Source organism: Gavialis gangeticus, unplaced genomic scaffold (assembly GCF_001723915.1).
Source record: "Gavialis gangeticus isolate Ggan-Ray unplaced genomic scaffold, GavGan_comp1, whole genome shotgun sequence".
Lineage (NCBI taxonomy): Eukaryota > Metazoa > Chordata > Crocodylia > Gavialidae > Gavialis > Gavialis gangeticus.
The window spans coordinates 25,431,612-25,448,993 of NW_017729032.1; the positions used below are offsets into that span (position 1 = coordinate 25,431,612).

Below are 17,382 nucleotides of genomic sequence, written 5' to 3' on the forward strand. Positions count from 1 at the left end.
AAATACTTCTACAGTATTGGATTCTCCATCTTCGTATTACCACTTGGGGATGTTTGTGTATGTGTGTACTTTCCAGGAAGTTTATTTATAAGATATGAATGTCCTTTGTATTTGTCCTTCAGTTGCTCTGATCTTTGGGTCTCGTCCTTTGGCAGTTCTTTCTATCACAACTGGAGCTCAGGATTAGCTAAAGTGATATTTTAACAAAGGACGCTATGGCATTTAAAGCATTCTAAGCACTGTCTTGCTTCCCTATTCCTCCCTCATAACTGAAGAGAAGGATTGTATTCTATTGATCATCCTTAAACCCCCATGAGACTATTCCTAATACTTATACTGTGCATGCTATCTAATTTAATCCATCTGTATTTAATGTGCTCATCACTATGGCATCTAGTGTCAATTCAATGTTCAATTTACTGTTCTTTCCACATCCTTGATGGGCAATAGCTCTGAATGGAATAACAAAGACAAGATAGTTACTGTTTAAAATTTCAATTCTTGTCATTCTGCAGTGATGGTATGGCTACAGTCAGCATCCTCCTTTCTGATTATAAGAACATGATGTTGTTAAGCTTTGTCGTTAGGCTTTTTGACAGTAATAGGTGCTGTGAATTCTTCAGTTCTTCTTTCTACATTATGTCTTGCCGTTGTAGGTACTTACTAAATGATTGTGTTATGGATAGAAAATAATTCTGCTGTTTTCTTGTGGTTTTAATAGGTATATGGCAATGATCTGGGACTATGGGAAATTTGGGACACTGTCCCACCACCCCTCACCCCAAGCTCTCCCAAATCTTCGGCACTGGTACCATCAGAGGCCAAGGTGAAGTGGTATGGTGCACCAAGCAGGCGGGCAGCAGGAGTGCCTTCCCACCCACCTGCCTGGCACACAATGCCACTCCAGGCTGCACCCTGTGTTCCTGCGGTTCCCCCCCAACACAGTGCATGCACCCCTCAGCTGGTATGGAGCCATTCAGCACCCTCTTAGCTCCTGGCTGCAGTGCCTGGAAGGAGGCACAGACTGGTGCACAGAGGGCATGAGGGTATATGTAGACCCAGGCCCACTGCACCCCCTCAACCAGCATAGCACGGCTCCACTCTTCCCCCTACACCCATCTTGCAAGAGCAGCACATGCAAGCTTCTGGTGTAGCAGCCACTACACCAGGCAGCCTCTTGCTGCTGCTGCCAGTTGCCCCATCCCAGCCAGGGCTATAGTCCCAGGGTGGAAGCCAGAGCTTGGAGCCACCCCCCAAAACACAGGTCCCTGCCAGCAGCTGGGTGGGAGGTGGGGGGGGGAAGTGACCCCCACTCACCTCAGGGCAGGGGTCCAAGATGCTCCCCCCCCACCCCGGACATCACATCACACACACACACACACACACACACGAGCAGCCCACACTCACAACAGCTTTCTCCAGAATGCCACACACGTGTGTGCAAGAACCCTGGGGCCCTTTTAGCACTTTTGAAACTTAGGGTACTATTTGGTGTTTCACATTCAATGCCTAAAAAACATAAATGTCCCAAACATTTTCAAAACATTGATTGCAGCCATTAGATTCCTCAGTTTTCCCATCTATAAAATAGGAACACCAACATTTGCTTCTCTCACAGGGATTTTTGAGAGAAAATTCACTAATGTTTGTGCAGAACTTTCAGGGCCTCAGATGGAATGTGCCATAAAAGTTTATAACATTATTATGAAACTGTGCACTCTGGAAAGATTTCAAATAGAATCGATCAGTGCCAACACAGCTGAACCATCATTTAGCCTCAGTTCATTAGGCTATGGCTATTCTCCAGGCCTCCTGGTAAACAGGATTCGTATTCAGCATCCATTGGATACTTATCTACATTGCTTGGTACCTGATGAATCCAAAAATATGAATTACTCACATCCCTAGCTTTCCTGTTGGAAAGTGACACACATCTATGGAGACTCATCTGTGTCTTAAAAACAAAATACATTTTATTAATTTTACTTGAAAATCAATAGTTTACCTCCATTAAGTGGAATCCAAGGAAGCAGATGTAACAGGAGTTGAGCTCAGAGGAGTTCATCACAAGATGATTACTAGCTTTGGCAACCAGAAATAATACTGTGCCAGTTTTCAGAAGGTGTTATTTTACTGACAGCAACAGCTGTGGAGGTGCCAATAGTAGCAGCACCCGTAGGAGGAAGGTGCAGCAGCACGCCCCTTTCACAGAGTCTGAAGATCCAGAGGGAATGAAGTCTTAATAGCAGCTTTAGCCAACTTTTTCTTTCCTGATTTCCTTCACCCTCCCTACCTTTTTTGTGTTAGAGTGAGTCTTGCTTCATGACAGTAGGCTTTGGGGAGGTGAAATTCTGACAAGACACAAGGTGCACAGAAAAATGTGATACTAACCTCAGTAACAAGGTTACATTTGTTTGGTTATGATTTAGAGGAACAAAATCTCAGCCTAGACCATGCTCTGTTATTCTCTTTACTAACCACAGGCTGCCTTGCTGACCCCAGAGAAGCAGACAACAAAAACCAAAAAACACATCTGCATTTATCTATGTGAAAGGAATCTAAACTTCCATCCATGCTTTTTATTATTAAATCAGATATAATTCATTATAATTTATTCCTAAAATGTTAATATTATAACATTTGACTCCACCAGTACAGTGGAAGTTAGTTCCCACTGAAGAAGTTGGCCCTACCAAGCTCTTTCTCTGAACTCTCCCAACCTTTTGTATAAGCTTTCCTGAGCTACTAATGTACCATGTTAGTTATGGAAAAGGCTCATTTAATACTTCACTGCCATTAGACTCTGTCACTAGCTTGCTGGGTGACTTTCGGTATGGCACTTTGCCACTGTCTATCTCTGTTTTACCTCTAAAGGGAGGATAAAGATACTTACATGTACTCTTGTAAGTACTCTGTGATAGTCTGCTGAGAAACGCTAGGTAAGACCTATTAATGGGGCATTTAGGGAAGTGCTCTTCAACCATGCACCACAAGTCATCAGCCACTACTAAATGAAGGGGCTTGAACCCTTTGCCCCTCTCATTAGTAAGGAAGAGATGCCATGTTGTCAGTATCTGATCTCAAAAGCGATACCTACATGATGCCATGCTTGAGACAGTTCACTAACTCTACATATGTTTGCTTTTGAATGGGAAAGGGTATACATGCATTAACACCATGCTGTTTTCAGGCTCATTCACTCTGCTGCAAAGCAGAGTTTATTAGCCCGGATGCAGATCTGCACTAACATAGCGAACTTGCTTCCTTTTCCAGAGCTTTTGTATCTCTGAGGTGCTGCTTTGTGCTCTGTCAACTCCAGTACACAATATTGTGTGTTCACAGCTAGTTCAGGTACTTTTGCATACCATTATCTAGGGCTGAGTAGACATAGTCTATGTTAGCCAGATTATATCACCTGACCTATGAAATTCCAGTGTTCTCCATGGCTGTATGTTCTATAGAGGAAACATTTCAACGACTAGAAGATTTCCTTGAATTAACTGTTCTGGTATTCACTGTGTTCATATTAATATTCATATCGATCATAATTACTCTCTGACTGGTTTTCCAATCCTGTACCAAATATAACACCCACACAGCACAACACTCAAGGTGTCTTGGCACTGAGTTCATGTCCTTGTAGGCTGAGGAATCTGACACATCCTGAACTTTCATTTGCGTTTAATTAATTTGTTGCCTGCAAGTTCTTCTCTGCAGTTTTTCAGTTCCTGATTAAGATAGCTATCCTAAAGGAAGAAATTGCTTAAAACCAACCAAAATCAAAGAGCTCATCCCAACCAAGCTTCTGGGAGTTCTGACTCTAGATGCAAAATGTGTGTGGCATGGGCCTACTGCTACTATTAAAACTTTTCAGAGGTGCACATGGTAGGTAGTTTTGGTGGGTTCCTTCTTACGTCTATTAGATGAAACATTTATTAAGGAACCTATTTTAATACAACAATCAAAATTACTGAATGACCTCAGGTTCCTTTCTCAGACTTTTCCTCAAACAATACTGCGCTTTTTATCTTAATTTCACTGAACATCTGCTTAAAATATTTTAAGCAAGCGTAATGCACAGGAAAATGTGTGTTATGAATTGTCCTCTTTGTCTGATCAACCAAGTTTAACCTTTTTTTTTTACAGTACCCAGCTAGCAAACCTGATAATCAGCTCAAAATGTAGAGACTGTCAGCCTTGGGATTCCTCAGTTCAGTCTCTACTGTGTTGGCCAAGATGGCCATCACACAAGTAGATCACCTGTTCAAAGTTAACCAAGATTGTTTCACCAAAGATGATTTCTTGCTAGCAATTTGGCTTCTGTGAAATGAATTTGATGGTAGCAGTCCAGTTCTTAGTCAATGTGTGTTTACATCACAAGTAACTTAGCATAACCAGTTCTTGTTCTCCTTCTGAAAGTATTAAAAGATACCAAAGGACTCAACCTTTGATTCTGAACAAGTCACTTAGGGCCACTTGTTCACAGGTTGCCACAGATTACAAAGGCCTCAGAAAGCTTATGGAGTAAGATGTGTAGTGCTTCCCAGGCCAGCTGTGAACATAGGCAGGGCTAGTTGCTACACTAATGCTGAATCTCCATTTTCAGCTTCCCTTTAGGACACCTCTGAGGGGTGTCACAAAGCACCTTCAAGTCTGTCGTACTCGATGTATCTGTGGTACAATCTGTGGTCCCACCATTGCTAGACTTTCCTGAAAATCAGCCCTGGTTAAGAAGGTTCCAGCTGGATGCTCCAAATCAGTAGCTACATTTTAAAATAATGCACCTTAACCTTTGTGATAAGAAAAAAAAAGTGGTTTACATGTAAAATGGTAGAAAAATACTTATCAAAGTTACGTTATGCCATAGTTATTTTATGCCTAACATAATTTATTATATAGTAAGTAAAATTAAACTTCAGCAGCACTGAACTGACCATAGGAACTCATGAAGTTGGTGAGCCAGTTCCCTTTAGTCACACCCAAATCACTTAGGGCCTTATGGGTAACTAGTAAGACCTTAGGCTCCACTTGGAAACCAGTGGCCAGCTAGTTGAAAATACAGAGCAGGTGTCATATGCTCCCTGTGAGATGCCCTGTTCTGTGAGTGAAATTCTGTATTCTGCACTAGCTTTGGTCTCACAGTAGTTTTAAGGTGTAGTGATGTAAAAAAAGTGCCACAATTCAATCTTGAAGTACCAAAAAGCCTGATACAAGCAAAATACACTTCCCAAAGAAAAGGTCACGGCCTTCTGACCAGATGCAGCTGGTAAAAGTGGTCTTGTGGCAAGGTAGATGGGAAATAGCTGATTTGAAAATACCAAGCTTAGAAGCTGACTCACCAAACCATTTCTTGATAATATCAAAATTTGGGCAGTTATGCAGAAGGCCTCTTAGGACAGGATTAAATGGAAGGTAGATGGGAGTTTTGAATTTGGTTTAATGAATGTTGGGCTTAAGTATCTAAAATAGAAATAGGGTGTTCTAGCCCCCTTACAAGTACAGTGCTCAGATATAGCGGATTCTAACACAAATGGCAGGGATTGGAGGGGTCACTGTGCAAGACTGTTGGTCAGAACTACATTTTTTTTTAAAGTCTCTAGAAATGGAGCTCTTGTTATATAGATGAATGATGTAATACTGGCATATTGTTGCATTTTTTTGTTTATACAATAAACTATGCCCTGAGACAGGGGCCCAGCATGGACTCTGACAAAGCATTGATACTTTGTTGGTCAATGAGCTAGCAAAACTGCTTAGAGTCACAGGTGTATCTGAGTATGTACATTTTTAAGTGTGGGTAATTAATGATTAAAACAATTTACTAAGGGTTGCAGTTTGTCATTACTGGTAATTTAGAAATTGAAATAGATATCTTTCTAAAAGAGATTCTGTAGCTTAAATAAGAAATAGTTCAAGAAAATCCCATGTCCTTAGTTTTACAGGTCAGACTAGGTGATTACAAAGTTTCCTTCTGGCCTTAAAAACTATGAATCCCAAACCAGGCATTTGAAATCAAAATAAGAGGCTACTGTTGTAATTGTTCATTTCTTAAAAGTGGTTATAAATAAAAGAATATTGCTGTCTTATAAAAAGAAATGAGAATACAGTTCTAGCAAAAATACAGCCTGAAGGCCAATATAATTATTGCCAAATAAAAGGAATTAGTATTCATTCATTGATTCTTTGGATTCAGTGGCTTGAGGCTAGTAGTACAAACCCATTTCTTTCAAGTCCTACCTCCACACCCATTAAGTGACCATTAGAAAGAGGCAGAAATACTTGGCTTTAGATCAGTGGCCAATACAAATATCTTTCATAACACACCAGAAAAAACATAACCGAAAATTCAACAACTATACTGACAGTCTCTACATTGCAAGGGGGGTTAAATGATGGGAAGTGGCATATATAAGATAAAAAATATAGTATTTTTTTTCTGTTCAACAGATTTCCTGAAAAGATTCTAATATTTTCACTCAGCACCTTGCTTTCATCAGTTTTCACACATACAAGGACTATTTTGTTGAGACCATTTCCATTTTGGAGGGAACCATCCATACAGCTGACAACAGAACTAAGGTACAGTTGGATATTTAGTCCAATTTGGTTTTTGTATGTGCTAATCACTGAGCCTAAGTAGTTATGTGTTAACAAAACTGAAGCCAGAGTGAGAATATTGCTGTGCAAAAGTTGATTGATTCATACAGTAATTAGAATGTTTGCCTGAATAAATTGGTGAGTACTCTGAAAAGGGGAGTATCCATTAAAAAAGTCCCAGCAACTTCTTTGGGAATCCTGATATGTATCCATAATAGGTTTGGTCTAATTGGTCTAAATTACATACTACTTTATTAGAAATTATATTTTTAATTACTGTTGCAGACTCTTACCTCAGCTCACTGAACATCTTGTTCTTCAAATTGAGTAAAGTTGCTAGGTTATGTTAAATAACAACTAGTTATTAAAATGCTGTCACTAAAGACTGTTAGTTGTGGGCCTAAAACACAATATCCAGAATGGCCTTCATTCTCCTCAAAGACTGAATCTGGTTGGATGTAGTTCTTTGCTGTAAAAGTTTCTAGCTATAAAGTTTCAGTTCAGATACCAGCTTAGCAGGGAGGTGTTCCTGTCAGTGCCTAGAAACTTGATTCCAATGGGCAATTGCCACCTGCATATATTTGTATATGGTAGTATAAGAGTGATGGTGTAGCTGTGATGCTCCAGAAATTATGTGAAAGCCAATGATTTCTTAGGGCAGTATCTTTTATTGGATCAATTATATAGTTGGTATAGAGTTAGACATCATTTAAAACAACCCATTATTGAAACAATTACTATTGCAAACTCAAATTAAGTTCAAGTGATGTTTTATAAGTGTTCAGATAAGGTCAATATGCCATGTTAATGAAACAAGTGACTTGTGCTCTGCTTGCTGAGAACCTAATACAATGCAGACCTGTGCAGTACAACAGCAACTTTTGTATCCAGTGCTTATTATCTAGATGGATGATGGATATTATTAGTTTTATTGCAGAAGTATCAGCAGACTGAATTGGATGAAGGAGTAAATGTCTACAGTTACCTGCTAACTGTTGTGCTTCATCATTTAGCAGCCGAATGAGTTACATTCATGTAGTTCAAAACACCTTTAATTAATTTTGAGAGGAGCCTTTATGTTGACCTATTAATAAACCAGCATTCTAGGCTGGAGATAAAGAGCTTGTTAAAGTGTAACATGTGCCTGTGCAAACAGGTTTGGAAGTGCATAGTTCATTGCTGGAATGTCAGATGTTTTACCTGCCTACCCAACTAATTGAGAATCATATTAGAAAATAGAAAGCTATTGAAATAAATGAGACAATGCACTCCAAAAAGACATAACTGAATTAGAACTGATGAACCCAACGAGTATATTCACAGTGTCACTTTAAATACAACACACATTCATTCATTTTCTTGCACCTGATCTGCCATTGAATTTATTAAAACTTTCAGCTGAAAGATTGGCAGTTTACCTTAATGAGACATCTGTGTATTTGCCCCACTAGAGGAGTGGATTTATTGAAGGATAATACATATATACAAAAAAAGAGGACAATCCTGAGGTTATGAAAAGTACGTAATTGTACATACTTGGTTCAGCCTCATTCCCCCACCGAAAAAGAGGTTTTATAGTTGGAGAACTGCCAATATCACTGCATTCCCATACATTACACCAATGGCAGGATTTCCAAGAGTTAGTACAAAAAAAATCTCTCTTCTTCTGAATATTAGTGTCCAGCTGGTGAGAGAGGTTTAATAGCATCGATACAAAAAAAAGAAATCATTGTTCACAAATATTACTGTGCAGCATTTTAAATTCATTGTTTTTGGATTGGGTTAGAGATGAGGTGGAAAACACAGGCATTTCTAATCATCTCTTTACGTTCAGGAGTCTTTGCATTGAGAATGTGATTTCTGCCATTAAACAGATAAAATCATTCATGGGGATTACGTCTAAAACTCACCTCTTTCAGACTTAGCTATCTGGGTGTTTAGATTGCCAGCCTCAACTTCAAGTTTGCATCATTTTACATTTCCTTATGTTAATACCAGGCAATGGAGTCCAATTCTTTCCTGATACCTTATACGCTATGATTTAATTCTTGGTGCTTTCTCATGAGGGAGTTTTGGCCAGAGATCTCTCCCTCAGCACCTGAAAATAAATTCCAAATTTGCCACTTACAGAAGTATTTACATGATTTTTAATTATTGAAACAAAAAGCACGTTTCTTCTGCGTCCATTCACATAAAGGAAGATTATACCTTGGCAGACTTTTCAGGCCACAGTTGCAGCTGTGTTTGGTACAGGTCAATAACAGGCTTATAAAAAGACCTTTTAGTTACCCCTGTTTCTCAATCACTGTACTTACCTCATTCCTTCTTGTGAAGTAGAGGAAACTCAAGCCTGCTCTATTTTATGTCTCCTGCCTTTTTCGCTAGTACTGTGTTCTCACTCAGGGTTACTGCTGCACAATGCATTAATGCTTTTGCTATATTGTCTTTTCCTAGCCCAGGGGTGGGCAATTATTTTGGGCAGAGGGCCACTTACTGAGTTTTGGCAAGCCATCGAGGGCCACATGACAGGCAGCCCAGGGCAGATAAATATTAATTTTCTAAATTTTTTAGGGGCCCCGTGAGCCAGATAGAATGGCCTGGCAGGTGGCATCCAGCCCCTGGGCCGCATTTTGTCCACCTCTACTCTAGCCATATGTTTTGGGGACTCCCAGAATCATAGAGTTGGAGGAGACCTCTAGGGTCACCTAGTCCACCCCACTACATTAGTGCAGGACTCAGGGCATTTGGTATAAGCATTGTTGCTCAGATACTGTCATTGTCTTCCTGGAAACTTCTCTTAAGACAGATTGGCCAGGTTTATGGGTGCTATGCAGAGACAATGGATCAAAATAGCTAAGAAACACAATAGGGTCTGGTATATCAGAGACATTGCCTAGACAAATGTTAAACAGCAGCAGCAAAGTAGGGGTTTGTATGAACATTTTTTAAAAGAAAGATTTCATGGCCATCAGTTTATATTTGAAAATATCATATGTCAGTTCTTTTAAAAGTACCTGAAGTTCTTTTAATGAGCTGTACCTCATCAAGCAACCCACAGGGGAATGTAATTAATAGGAGATTGCCTTTGTTTTGAAACTGCTCTTGATTGAGAACTTTGAGGGAAAATAATTACAATGTTAATCAAAAATAGTTCCTAAAATAAGATATATTAGATGCCGTGTATTACTGTTTTAGCAGTGTGAAGTCCTCATAATCTTAACAAGGGTGGACAGAAATGAGCACTGATTGCTTGCTTTATAAATAGGCCTCTAATTTTCTAGAGAAAATTGATGATTCTAATTCAGGCATGTCAAAAATTCAGCACTCAGATTCCTATCATCTGACCTGCAGTATTGCCCACATGCCCCAGCTGAGCCCACATGCTGCATGCAGCAGGCATCAGCCCTGGCCTCTGCCCTCAGTGTTACATGCAATGTGTGGGAGCTAGTCTGTGGACATGATCTGAGCTGTGGACTGGCCCTGTACCACTCATCAAGTATGAGGGACCTGATGAGATTTTTATCCCTGTTTTAATTTATTAACATACTGAATGCATGGAAAAATGCACTAATGGACCAGAAATTTTCTTGGGGTGTGATTTGGGAACCTTAAATGATTTGTTTTGGATAAAAGCAGAACTGAAAAATGACCTTTGTCTTTGTCGCCACAGCAAAAAACGTTGTTCCACAGTTCCAGTGATGCATAGAGGTGGAAATAACGGAGATGAGTACAATAGACTTTTCCACAGACTGAGTTTTCCAGGTCATTTAATTCTCTCTGGTGTCTTCAAAACCTCTCCAACAGAGCTAATGATAACAGATTGTCATATTATCCTGTTCATGGTGACCTGTTTCGGTAGATGCCAGAAATTCTGCCCACTAAAACCTACAAGTTAAAAAAATAAAACTGGCTATAAGCAAACCCAGTCATGTATTAAGGACAAATTAAATAATCTGTTATCATTTTGTTGAGCATCTCCAGAACAAGCATTAAATATCCATCTGATACTTCTTCTAATTGATGCATTAAACCTGTTGCATTGTATTGCAATTGTATTGGGTTGTATTGCAGGAGCTGTTTTGTGCCACTCTGCTTGAGGGTTCTTGATGTACAATAGCTTATTCTATATGGGGATGATTAGCTTAGGGGATCTTCCATAGCACAGATCCAACATAATGGTATGTATGTTAAATCTTTTTCTCATGAACAGAAGTAGCTGGAAGCAACCTTGTTTTATTGGACTTGGGTTTGGTACTCTATGGGTGTGTCTACACAAGCTGCTTTACTGCACAGTAGACTAATGTAGTGTGCAGTAAAGCATCACTATGTAATGGTACTCTGGAACACACCATTTTAGTAGATTAGCTTAATGAGCAGTTTTCTACTCTGTGTAAATACCTGCAGCTACTGTGCAGTAGCACATGGTTACATACCTGACTGGGAGCAATTTGCTCCCAGTCAGACTGGGCATCATGGGATAGGAGAACAGTCTCCTCCCCCAGGAGCTGCCTGTTGCCAGGGCCAGCTCTGATCATGGAGCCTGGGTGGGTACAATGTCCCTTTGCCTCCACAGCAGACAGCTCTGGCCCGTGGCTCCAAGATCAGAGCCAGGGGCTGAGACATTGACCCCTGTACCACAAGCTGCCTGCTGCCAGGGCAGGCTCTGAAATCAGAGCCTGTTTGAGCCCAATGTCCCCCTGCCCCAGTAATGGGCAGCTCCCTACCCTGGCTCCATGATTGGTTGTTGGTTGCTAGGGGCAGGGAGCAATGTCCGAGCTCTGGCTCCCATTGTGGAGCTGGGGTTGGGAGCTGCCTGCCGCTGAGGGCAGCAGACATTGTCCCAGCCCAGCTCTGCAATCAGAGTGGGGATTGGGAAGGAAACAGGGGTTGCCTGGGACAGGGGTTCAGGGTGGGAGGGAGCTTCCCCAGAGGTGGGACAGTTCCCTCTACCCTCTGGAGCCTAGACCTGACACCAGTGCTCCCTGCCAGCCCGGAGCTGGCACCTGAGGGAGCCTAGATCTCCCCTGGTTGCCATATAGTAACAGAGCAAGGCAGGAGCATCCCTGCCTTGAACTGCTCCCATCGGGAGCAAATTTGCTCCTGATGGATGCATGTGTAGATGTGAACTCAAAAAAAAACTTACTGTGCAGTATTCTACTGCACGTTAAGCTTTCTGAGCATTAACTTCATGTGTAGATGTACTTTCATTTTCTCCCCAGTTTCAATGAGGCCAAAATATCACGTTGTCTGTGGTATTTCTGTTCCAAGATGGAAGCAGAAATATTTTAATGAATCTGTTGTTATGAGATAGCTGTGAGAGTTTTACTAGGATGTAGGCAGCTGTTGCTGCATGTAGGTCTTAAAGGGCAGCCAGAAGGTCAGCTAGGTGGGTGTATGAGTTACTGGGGCATCAGGTTAGTGTCTGGATCAGTGGAGCAAGGAACATTGGAACAGGTTCTAGGAAAGCTGACAGTGTGGTCGGAGAAATGTAGTCCAGGGTGCAAACTGAGGTCAGAAGCCAAGAGAATCAGACAGCTGGCATGGAGTTCCAGGGAAAATCCAAGATCAGGGTTAGGAAAAGCTAAGTCAGGAACTAGATAGCAGTGAGTGCAAGGCTTGTCAAGGCAGAGTGAAGCTATTGTCCAGGTGTGCTTAAAGGGGCTGGGTGGCTCTCTAAGCACCCAATCCAGTTACTGAGAACTGGGGCCACAGAATCAGCCCAGGATCAAGATCAGATGTGGAAGCTCAAGATCTTTGCCCTGCTGGGCCGGACTGACCAGAGGCCCTCACAATATCTCACCTTATTTGTCAGACCAGAAAAGAATTGGGGATTTGATCCCTGATCCCATGTGGCATGACATGAGACATGATTGTTGGGATCAGGGCTCAGATCCCATAGTACTTTTAGTGGACATATGCTAGGGTCCTTAGAAATCTGTTGATTTTTTGTGAGATTTCTAACACCCAAGATAAAAAAATAAGTGAAAATAAGAAGGTCAGTAGTATTTATAAGATTTTGATTGTACCTGAACTCAAATTTAAAAAGGAGAGGTTGTTTTCCCTCCTCAAATCTGGTTATGACCTAGATAGAATAAAAAATTAAAACTTGAAGAAAACGCCTTTAAAATGAGTGAATAGGTGAACATTTTCAACATGAAAGCAATTATAAACATAAAAGCAATGTCACTAACAAGAAATAATGTTACCATTTTTATGTTTTGTGTTTCATGGTTATACACACTTTCTAAAAATATGATCAACTCATTCCATGAACATTTTGGAGGCATACTTATAGTGTGCTCCATGGAGATTAGCAGTGATCTCATTAATGTTAATTGGGGTTGCATGGTTAAATCTTGGCACAGTGCTCTGAAAATTTAGCTCATGGTGACTGACTTGTGTGCAGGGGAGAAAAAAGGAGCCAGACATTTAATATCATGTAATTGTGTAGGAAACGAAAATCAGAGGTGTCCTCAGGTTGAATGTCTTTTTCAATATGTAATTCCAGTTAATCCAGAGATGTCAAACATGTGGTCCATGGGCCAGATCCAGCCAATGGAATTGCTCTCCCTATTCCACCAGACTACCATCATGGCTGGGGGGAATAGCTTGCCACTGAATGGTGATCAGTAGCAGGAAGGCAAGTGACGGCTCACACAGCCCCAGTCTGGCTACTTTGCTACTCGCCACCGCCAGAGGCCTACCTTGCTGGCCACTGGCCCTCACTGCATGCTCTGGTCCAGAGCTGGAGCTGATTCTGTGGCAAGAGCCAAGCTTTGGGTCAGAGCTGCAGCTGCCACCACTGCCGTGAGCTACTGCCACTGACACCACATGATCTGGGTCAGAGCTGGAGCTGCTGCCACGGCATGCTTTGTTCCAGAGGAGCATGCAATGTATGCTCCAGCTCAGGGCAGGAACTGTTGCTGCTGCATGCTCCATTCAAGAGCTGGTGCTACAACCACTATGTGCTCTGATCCAAAGCCAGAGCTGCCACTGCTGCAACAGCTTTTTCATGTCTTGATCTGGATCTGCTGCCACTGGGGCAGCTTCTTCATACCCCAGTCCTTGTACCCCACAAGGAGGCCCAGGGTCTGGATCTGGCCCAGGGCACAAAGTGAGTTTGACATCCCGGTTAACCTATGCAGTAAATACCTTGATTGGCAAGTTTTACAGCTGAACCTTTGAAAGTTTATTTAAGAATGGGCTTTTTGGATTACTTGCATTGAACTCTCTGCTTGCAGGACTAAAAGAATTACATGATTTTTATTTTGTTACCAAATGCTCACACTTGGACTAAGAAGAAGATTAGAATTTTTGGGGAGGGCTAGAATGGATAGGTATCTTTCTGCTAATGTGCCTGTGCATTTATTTGCATTAGAAACAAATGGAAATTCAGTTATTTACACTCCAACCCCATTGCTATAATGCTCTTATTTTATGGTATGTGCTTTATTAGTTTTAATTGTGTTGAACTTATTATATTATATAGTTATTATAAAGGTTAAAATATTATAACCTTAAAAGAGTAAATGTTAATTTTCCAGAATATTTTTGAAAGTCTTCAGCCTTACAGTCCTGTAATTTTTAAGCATTAAAACCACTGATTAATATAAAGTACATAACTTGATGGATTAAACTGTGATATATCTTTTTACAGCACATTACAGGGTAATGAGAATCTAATGCATATATTAATGCTGTTCACTGCTTTTTGCTATTGTAGAACAATGAAAACAGAAATGCTGATTTAAGTAATTGGATATATTTAAACGGACAATTTTGTTATTGTGCATGTTGCCTGCACAAAATTAACTTTATATAATCTCAAAATACAATCTATAAAAGAAAAGCAAAGTTTGGTTTGAGCCATGTCTTCTCAAGGATGTTACTTAGGCTAAAATCTTTGGGTCAAGAGATGTCTTTTTTGTTCTGTGTTTATAAGGCATCTAACACAATGAAGTCTGGGTCCATGACTAGGACCTCTGTGTGCTACCACAGTGTAGACAGCGAGAACCAGAATGCTGGAGTTCCTTCCATTGTTCTTCTGAGGGTGTAGCTTACATTTGCCATGTAGGCAGTAGATTCCCATAGTATATTTGGAGAGGAGGAGGCAGAGAGATGCCTACGCTTCTTGGATGGTTCTTTTTTTGGATTATGCAACCCAGGGAACTATCAATGGAGAGAACCCTATCAAGCTGCAGTTTTGCCTAGGTTTTAATTAAATTATCTCTGTTTGGAAGAAAGTACTTAGGCTTTCTGTCCTCTTCCTCCTACCTGTATAAGAATCAAACAGGACATGGCTCCTTATTATTAGCAATACATCTAGTGTGAATTGTGTACTCACAGTTTGAGGTGTATGAAACCAACATCTTGATCTTTAGGACTTCTCCTTGATAGTATTTCTATTTTAAGTGGAAGGCACTCAGAGATACAGTGACACAGAGAAGTCTAAAACTTGTAGATAAAAGATGAGACAACACTTTTTTATGGAGTGACATAGAAAAGCACTCAATGATTGACATTCATAACAGCATTTATGAATACTTACAGCCTTCCTTTTAAGATCATATTTCTCATAGTTCAATTTCAAGGTAATTAACCTCATACTAAGAATTGGCAAACTGATAGTTGGAATAGCACAGGATAGTATAGGATAGATTAGCATTTGGAATAGCATTAGTTTAGTCCCTCAAAGTTCCTTCTATCCCACTGAATTAAAAGACTTTGTGATGCTCATTTAAACAAGTTACCTAGATAAGTTGTGGAATCTCTATCCCTGGACATTTTCAAAAAGTGGTTAGACAGATACTTGGCAGGAGTCGCTTAGTTAAGGATGATCCTGCCTTGAGCAGGGGCTTGAACTAAATGACCGTATGAGATCTCTTCCAGCCCTACTTTCCTATGATGGTATGATGACCTTGCAAGATATTTATGTCAGATACTCCTTGATTTCAGTCAGACCAGGTTTAAATACTTTTAAAAATATTTCACCCTAAAATAATGGATGTTATAGAAAATCGTATGACTTGAGAACTAGCACTGCTTATAGCTAAATTGCAAACTGAATCTGAATAAAAATATATTTCATGTTATAAAATATTTTTGTAATTTTATCTTGTGCTCTGCTACATTTTCCTGGTTCTAAGCAGAACCAGAAAGAAAAGTGCCAAAGTCTGATAAGATACACCGTTTCCATGGTGCTAGTAGCATGACTAGAGGTAAAGAAACCAAATACCATTTGGCAAATATTTTATTATGGTATTTCTGATCCTAGTTCTTTTGGATGTTTTATGATGTTTGCATCCCCCCTTAAGGGCCAAGGCCTATGAACATTCATGTGTGTAACTTAAATGGTATTGCTTTTTTGTATAAAGTTATATATAGACAGATGTTCTGTGACATCTGTTCTGTTCATAAAAGGCAGGTCCTGCCTGACCAACCTGATTGCCTTTTATGACCAACTAAATCCTTGGATGATAGTGTCACCATGGACGTAGTATTTCTAGACTTTAAGAAGGCCTTTGACACTGTCTCTCACCCTATCCTCATCAATAAATTAAGCGACTGTGGCATTGATGCCTGCACAGTTGGATGGGTAAAAAATTGGCTGATGGGGTGCATTCAAAGAATAGTGGTGGACGGGTTGTACTCAACCTGGCGAGATGTGAGCAGTGGGGTACCCCAGGGCTCAGTCCTCGGGCCTGAACTGTTTAACATTTTCATCAGTGACTTGGACGAGGGGGTGGAAAGCATGCTGTCCAAGTTTGCTGATGACACTAAGATGTGGGGCGAGGTGGACACACTTGAAGGGACAGAGAGGCTGCAACTACATTTAGACAGACTACAAAAGTGGGCAGATGAGAATAGGATGGGGTTCAGCGTAGACAAATGTAGGGTGCTGCACCTCAGGAGAAGGAATCCACAGCATACATACAGGCTGGGGAATTCCCCTCTTGAAACCACAGAGGTGGAAAGGGATCTTGGAGTCATTATTGACTCCAAGATGAACATGAGTCGCCAATGCCAGACCACAGCCAGCAAGGGCAGCCATACCTTGTCATGCATCCACAGACGCATCTCAAGCCAGTCCAAAGAGGTAATACTCCCCCTCTGTGCGACTTTGGTCAGGCCGCAGTTGGAATACTGAGTCCAGTACTGGGCACCACACTTCAAAGGGATGTGGCCAGCCTGGAGAGGGTTCAGAGGTGGGTCACCCGCTTGGTGAGAGGGCAGCAGGACAGGCCCTACAAGGAGAGACTGAGGGACCTGAACCTGTTCAGCCTCAGCAAGAGGAGGCTGAGGGGGAACCTGGTGGCTGCCTACAAACTCATCAGTGGAGATCAACACCAAATAAGTAGAGCCCTTTTCTCCCCAGCACCACCTGGGGTGACAAGGAACAATGGTAATAAGCTCATGGAGAATAGGTTTAGGTTAGAGATCAGAAGGCAATATTTTTCAGTTAGGGTGACCAAAATCTGGAACCAACTTCCCAGGGAAGTGGCTCTTGCCCCTACCTTGGGCAAATTCAAGAGGAGGTTGGATGATCACCTGTCTGGGGTCTTGTGAACCCAGCATTCATTCTTGCCTGTGGCAGGGGTCAGGCTAGATGATCTGTTCAGGTCTTTCCTGACCCTAGCTACTATGAAACTATGAACATCTGGAGCCCACAGAAGTATAATCTCCGTACTTTTATCAACATAAATGGGTTACTTTTCCAAGCGGTAGGTTGGAAATTTGGTCTGGAAAAATTGGAGGGGAGGGGGTGGGGGCGATAACTGGAGGGCG

At 41.2% G+C, this 17,382-nt stretch overlaps 1 protein-coding gene across 1 annotated transcript in view; it reads left to right on the forward strand.

Annotated features, from left to right (window-relative positions):
- Positions 1–17,382, forward strand: part of CNTN5 (contactin 5) — a 1,308,168-nt gene that overhangs the window by 146,117 nt on the left and 1,144,669 nt on the right. The window contains exon 2 of the mRNA XM_019525021.1: positions 6,448–6,579. The gene's annotated coding sequence lies outside the window, so the exon portion shown is untranslated. The remainder of the gene's footprint in view (positions 1–6,447; positions 6,580–17,382) is intronic.